At 40.3% G+C, this 7,500-nt stretch overlaps 1 protein-coding gene across 3 annotated transcripts in view; it reads right to left on the bottom strand.

Annotated features, from left to right (window-relative positions):
* LOC125036155 overlaps positions 1-6,512 on the bottom strand; it is a 15,652-nt gene extending 9,140 nt beyond the window's left edge. Inside the window, exon 1 of one of the 3 annotated variants that reach the window (XM_047628583.1) lies at positions 6,258-6,512. The gene's annotated coding sequence lies outside the window, so the exon portion shown is untranslated. Of the gene's footprint in view, positions 1-607; positions 699-6,257 lie in introns of those variants that run through there. The other 2 variants (XM_047628582.1, XM_047628581.1) reach the window with 2 other exon arrangements.
* Positions 6,513-7,500: the final 988 nt, after the last annotated feature.

The raw sequence follows: 7,500 nt of genomic DNA, 5'->3' as shown, positions 1-7,500 counted from the left end.
CTCATTGGTGACTTAGTACAAAAGGAGCCATCTATGTGTAATAAAGCCAAGGTGCCGGACTGGGCATACTATCCATATGGAGGGATGATGGGGAGGCCAGCACCCTCCCGAGCAAATATTGTTTTTACTTCGGTATGGGTAGTAATATAAGAACTAATACTCAGGAGCAATGAACGGTGCTCTCTGAAATGGGTATTTGTACTTCGTCGGTAAAAGAAATAACCATGTTGGTCATACGCTCTACCCTGCCCTGAGTATGTTGTGGTTCCCTTTCTTCCAGGAAAGTGGTTGGGAAGCTGCAGCCTCTCAAGGGGATTGCAGGGGCAGACACCCTGTATTAGACAACATATGATAGTTATTCCATACATAATATTTCCATAAAGATGTATTTTGTGTATATTATTCATATCCTATTGCGATTTCCCTGATACCTCCCCTGCTGTCGGGGTTTGGGGATTTCCGTGGCATAATTCTTGTAGTTCTGTGTACTGGAGGCTGGAGGAAGCGACCCGTTATGTATTTTGATATTAGCTTACTTGTGTGTCTTATTACTGGATGGAATGCTTCTACCTTCCACTGGGTGTTTGTTTGTTCGTTTTTCACTTACTATTTCAGGGTCCTGGACCAGGGGGCTGTTTTTGCCGGACGGACAGGTATCTGCCTCCCACGTGATGTTGGTAAACAAACTTTATACTCATACTCCCTGTTAAACACAAACACACACACGCACACGCACACGCACACGCACACGCACACGCACACGCACACGCACACGCACACGCACACAAGCACACACACACACACACATATATATATACACATGTATATACTTGCATATATATATATACACACACATATATGTATATATATGTATATATATATATATATATATATATATATATGCACACACACGTGTATATGTATATGTATACATATGTATGTATACACACATACACACAAACACACACACACACAAACTTCATACTCATACTCCCTGTTAAACACACACACACGCACACGCGCGTGCGCACACACACACACACACACACGCATACGCGCACACACACACACACACACACACGCACGCACGCGCACAAGCACACACACACACACACACGCACGCACGCACACAAGCACACACACACACACACACACACACACAGACACACACACACACATATATATACACACATGTATATACTTACATATATATACACACACACATATATGTATATATATGTATATATATATATATGCACACACACGTGTATATGTATATGTATACATATGTATGTATACACACATACACACACACACACACACATACACACACACACACACACACACAGACATACATACACATGTGTGTATGTATGTATATGTATACATATATACATAATACATTCACAGACACATACGTATATATATATATATATATATATGTATACACACACACACATGTGTGTATGTGTATATATGTATGTATATGTATATATATATACACAAACGCACACACACGTGTGTATATATATATTATATATATATATATATATATATATATATATATATATATATATATATATATATATATATATATGTGTGTGTGTGTGTGTGTGTGTGTATATACACACGTGTGTGTATATACATAATGTGTATGTATATATACATATATACATATAATAGACACACATTTTTCCTCCTGAACGAAGAGAACCTTGGTATGCAACGTTCTAAATTTTGCGGTCTATAAACAAGGAGTAGAAAAATTTGTATCAAAATTCAAAACTGAAGCAAGAAATGGCCAAAAGTTGTTCAATGATAAATGCAAGAAAATGAGAGAAAACAAGCAGCTCTTTGGAGAAGGTTCAAAAGACAGATCTCAGGCAACGTATGGAAGGTATAAAGTAGGAAGAAATGAGTACACCCAAACCATGAGGGTGGCGAAATTAAACTTTGAATATACATCGTTTATACCAGGGGTTCCCAAACTTTTTGTTCCTCAGTACCCCTTAGGCTTTTTATAGGTTCCCATGTACCCCTAACACTAAAAATTAAGCTTAATAGTAAAAAAGGACATTTTAATATTTTAATTATTTAAGTCTGCATGTTTAGATTACATAGGCATCTTAAATGATGAAAACAGAAATAAAGCAATTACCAAGGTAACTGATATTTTGATCCAGCACATACAATACATACCTTTTTATTATTATTATCCAAAACATTAATGAACAAAACTCAGGTATTCTTATTTTAATGCATCGCACTAACTCAACATAAATGGATCACTACCAATTCTTCGAAATTTCAATAAAGGTGGTGCTAATCAACACAAAGAAAATGAGAAAAGTGCAATCTGAGTGCAGATTACAACACCATGTATTGTGCAAGTAATTGTTTCCTTCAGACCAAATGTACCCCCTGAAACGTGCAAATGTACCCCTGGGGGTACATGTACCCCAGTTTGGGAACCCCTGGTTTATACTAAGGAAGAGGAAATGTGTAAAATCCTTAATGAGAAATTTCAGTTAGTGTTTGTTCAAGACCCATCCCGTACAGTAACCGTACGAACGTAAATCCAAATATCGAAAATATCACACTCGAAAAGAATTAAATAAAAATCCTACTGAAAGGTTTAGACAAGAATGAAGCAGAGGGACCAGATGGGATATCTAACTGAGTTCTAAGGGAATGTGCCGAAGAATTATGTACTTCGTTATTGTTAATATTCCAAAATTCGGTGAGACAAGGAAAACTGCCAAAAGATTGGAAACTTGTTACACCTTTATACAAGAACGGCGACAAACAAAACCCTTTAAATTATTGACCATTTTCGTTAACTAGTGTAGTATGCAAGTTGTTAGAAAGGATAATTAGGAAGGAGTGGGTTGAAGTACTTCAAATCACGATATAATATCAAATAAAGAATTTGGTTTTAGGAAAGGAAGGTCATGCGTAGCAAATCTCCTCTGTTTACATGATAGAGTTTCTTAAATATCACAAGAAAGAGACGGCTGGGTGGACTGTGTATACCTAGACTCTAAGAAGGCCTTTGATAAGGTGTCTCATAAAAGACTATTGTGGAAATGAGATCACCTAGGTGGAGTGAAAGGCAAACTCCTCGAATGGATGGATGAATTCTTCCTGAAGTGACGAGTAACTAGCGGAGTATCTCAGGAACTGGTGTTGGCGTCGATTATGTTTAGTATTTTCATAAATGATTTAGGGTCAAACATAAGCCCAGGTAGTTATCTGAATATGCTTGCAGACGAAAATGGAATTTATCACCGATAAATGTCATGTAGTCAGGTTCGGAGAAAATGAAAATCGTCCACTATACCAATACAAGTTAGGAGACGTAATATTAAACCAAGCAGATAAGGAAAAAAAAAACTTGGAATAATCATAAAGAGGAACCTAAGCCCATATGATCATATAAATGACAAGGTTCATAAAATGCTAGGGCTGATTGCCAACAAGAAGAGGGTATTCGTGTATGTGGACGAAGACATGGTAAAGAAGGTCCTTACAGCCATCATAAGACCTAGATTTGAGTATGGTGCAGTGGTATGAATTCCACACTTAAAAAAAAGATAAAGATAAATTAAAAATAGTTTAAAGAGCAGCCACAAGATGGGCACCTACCCTAAGAGATACGAAGAAAGACTACTGAAAATAGGTCTTATTACTTTGGAAGAAAGAAGAAAAAGAGGTGACATGATAATGATGTTCAACTATATTACAGGAAGGATGAAGTTCAACAAAGATGATTTAATAATTTTGATCAAAAGAAGGACGATAGGACCCAGCAAAAAGAAAGTAAAAACAATCTTCCCAATAACGTTGTGTGTGCCAAACATGTGCATCAATTAAAAATGTTATATGATAATTTATATATATACAGACACACACACACACACACACACATACACACACACACACACACACACACACACACACACTCACACACACACACTGTAAAGGTTATTTAGACGCCTTAAACATATGGTTTAGCAGTAGTGAAAGGGACGGTTGGCTTAACCTCTTTTATTGAGAAGCGTAAGCAACACAGATAATTCACACGGATACAAGTCTTGGTAAGGCTTAGTGCTGGGTGTATGGTCAGCCCGGAGGGGGGGCGGACGGCTGGCTCACCGGCCAGCCTTGACCCGACAGGCTTTCGGCAGGAACTCTCTGTAGTGACTCTTCTTACCTGGGTCATCCTGGCCTTTTATACCCCGGGAGTGCGCGTGGGGCAGTGATTATTATCTGCCACGCGGCCGGTTGGCTTGGGCTAGCAAGGCGCACCATGTGGGAGCCAGCCACATGGGAGCCACTTATACATACTATATTGCTCGGCCACCTACTAACGCCTCGCCCTCGAGGCGCCTGATATTTGCCTCAAGGGTGACCCAACCTGGCTGGTTCTTGACTTGTAATCACTTCGTTCTCGCGTGTGCTGTCCCTGGTGCATCTTCGTGGCTGCTCGTCCCTGTCTTCATCTTCATCTTGGTCCCTGGTGAATCCGTCCGTCCTCGTAATTATCCTAATCTTTCTCGGTTTCTGGCGATCTTCCGGTGACGTTTTCCACAGCGTCCGAAGGTGACCGTTTCTTCAGCAGGGCCTCCTTCGGTGCCATGACAGATATCGTGAACCAGATTATACACATAAGGGCCAAGATAGTAAGAGAAAAGAGAGGCAACAGAGAAGATTATTTATATAATCTGCAGTTTTTATGGTTCGAAATTTCGTTATTTTCGTCTTTTTTTTTTCATTTTATTTCACAAGATTAAGAAAATAGGAGAGAGAGATGGTAACAGCGATCCGCATGGACCTAGCTTGAACTGCCAACCGTCTCTGATAGACAGGAGAGTAAATAAGGGAACGACAATGGCAATCCGCAAGGATTTACTTGAACCAATTGTCGTAACGCAGAGAAGAAATGTATGTCACAAGTCACACATCACGACTGACAACTCGCGGGAGTGCATGAGCGTGTGTGTGTGTGTGAGAGTGTGAGTGACAGTTAATGAGAGTGAAAGTGACCTCACACAGACCTGACATGGATGTCAAACACGGAAATTAACGTTCATTTTACACAAATGCAATAAACTAGCTATAGAAGTAATACAAAATTATTTCAAGTTCTACATTAAATTTAACATTTAATGATATATGACAGAATGACGCAGAAATGAATAGTGACGTGAAAAACATTTCGCAAGCGAATCTTCTCAGGGAACAATCTGCCGAGGTATTGTCAACTGCACATGCAGACTTCATTGACGGGGGGGGGGGGTCAATACCCAAAGAATTCCGTACTTCACGAAGCGAAACAAGCTGGGAAAATTTATACATAACCCACTCTAGCTGCGAGTCTGTGATGGGCGCTCATGCAATGCCCTACGGATATTAATCATGAATCACAAATCGATGGGATTTACCCAAACATGGCAGTGACGTTTAAAGTGTGATCAGGGTGTGATTAAAAAGAGAATCACGATTTAAGCTTAAGCCCTAGTCCTACATCTTTAAAGGACGTAACAGTGGGTCACACCGGCTCAAAAAGTTGCCGAACGAACTAACGTCGGAGCGCGGATCTATTAGGCATATACGCAACCCCAAGTAATCAGGCATTCTGACCCTATGATAAGGGGAAGATCCCTGGCGCTATATAAAGATGTAAATAATTCGCTTTATAAGCTCCGCTCTAGCGCAGATAGAACGTGTCACCAATGAACATGTAATGGATGCTACGTGTTATCCTATATTGTAAATCTCGAAAAAAAATACAGAGAATGCCAGCTGTTCTCACATTCATTTCAACGTGTCAATCACTCAGAGTGAAAGTGGGGCCAGATCACACAGCTGTCCCAAGCAGATGTGACTAATAGGTTTCACTTGGAGTTCAGGTCAAGACGGGAAATGGGTAGTGAGAAAAGAATAATGATATGATGTTCATGAAAACAGTAAAATCATGAACGCGCTAAATTCGTTGCAATTGAAACTATATACCCTCTAATCACGAGAAAAAAATTAAACAAGTACGTAATAAATGAACGATATTCATAATGTTTGAACCCATACCGTGATCACACAATAATGTGATCTGAGGCCAGAAGAATGGAGAGGTACCATTTGCTGTCAATCAGCACTTTAACCTAACAAAACCAGCGTTAGCGTAACTGCACATACGGCTTAACACATTTAGGGGAAGATAGAGAAAAGAAAGGAAAAAGGCCCAAATATGTACTCACAACAGGTTCTGAAGACTTCGTGGGAAGATGGTCGAGCGGATTTCGGAGACTGTGCGTCCATGTTGCGAGCCGAAAGGACGCAACGACACCACTGCTACCAGTTATGTAAAGGCTCTCTATATTGAGAAGAGCGCGTAAACACATCTATATTACACGCGCGATACAAGTCTTGGTAAGGGGTTAGTGCTGGGTGTATGGTCAGCCCGGAGGGGGGGCGGACGGCTGGCCAGCCTTGACCCGACAGGCTTTCGGCAGGAACTCTCTGTAGTGACTCTTCTTACCTGGGTCATCCTGGCCTTTTATATCCCGGGAGAGCGCGTGGGGCAGTTATTATTATCTGCCACGCGGCCGGCTGGCTTGGGCTAGCGTGGCGCACCACGTGGGAGCCAGCCACGTGGGAGCCACTTATACATACTCTACACACACACACACACACTCAAACACACAAACACACACACTGTTTGGTATTGCAATAGTTTCTGGCATGCAAGGTAAACAAAACTTAGAGTTGATATATTGATGAATTTTACATGTTTCTATTATGATGCAAATGTTGCAAATCAAAAAATTAACTATCTATGAAAAACAACAACAGTTCAGCGGGTCGCTAATGGTTGGAAGAACACTTTCATACGAGGGTCAGGTACAGTGAGGAACGTAACCGCATGTATGTGATGAAAACAAATATATATTAGAGTAAATCACTGAGGGATATCAAGGGTAAAGAAAGCTTTCATTGCAAAGCAGATGATAATATTATCGTTAATTTGAATTTCATGCCGTAGACCAGAAGTTCAAAGTGGTGCCCCTACCCCCAAAGGCGTCTCGAAATAATTTTGAGGTCTTGAGATCCTGCAATCCCTCCTCCCTCTCCTCTTCCTCGTACAACACATCTTGACACGTCTTGTACGTGTCAGCAGCGGTCGACCTGCCCGATGTTCGATAATGCATCATAAAGCCACGTTTTGTATACATGCTTTCTTTGCTGTACAAAGGACTATACACTCATGATCTTGTAATATTGATTATAGTTACTACTCTGTAATGTGTGTCCTCACGTCAAAAAGTGAGGACACACGTTTCAGTTAATTGGAGACAGGGAAATGTGTTTGTGATTTATTTCTGGGGGAGTGGGTTGCGAATCTATCGAAGTAATTTGTAAAGGTCGCAGCCTTAAAAAATTGAGAACACCTACTAAAGTTAAAATCCGGTAGTCTGACATATTTAGAAATATTTAGTGTGT

The sequence above is a fragment of the Penaeus chinensis genome, chromosome 20 (assembly GCF_019202785.1).
Source record: "Penaeus chinensis breed Huanghai No. 1 chromosome 20, ASM1920278v2, whole genome shotgun sequence".
NCBI lineage: Eukaryota > Metazoa > Arthropoda > Malacostraca > Decapoda > Penaeidae > Penaeus > Penaeus chinensis.
Note: the sequence above shows the minus strand (reverse complement) of the source record. Positions and strands in the feature narration are given on the sequence as shown.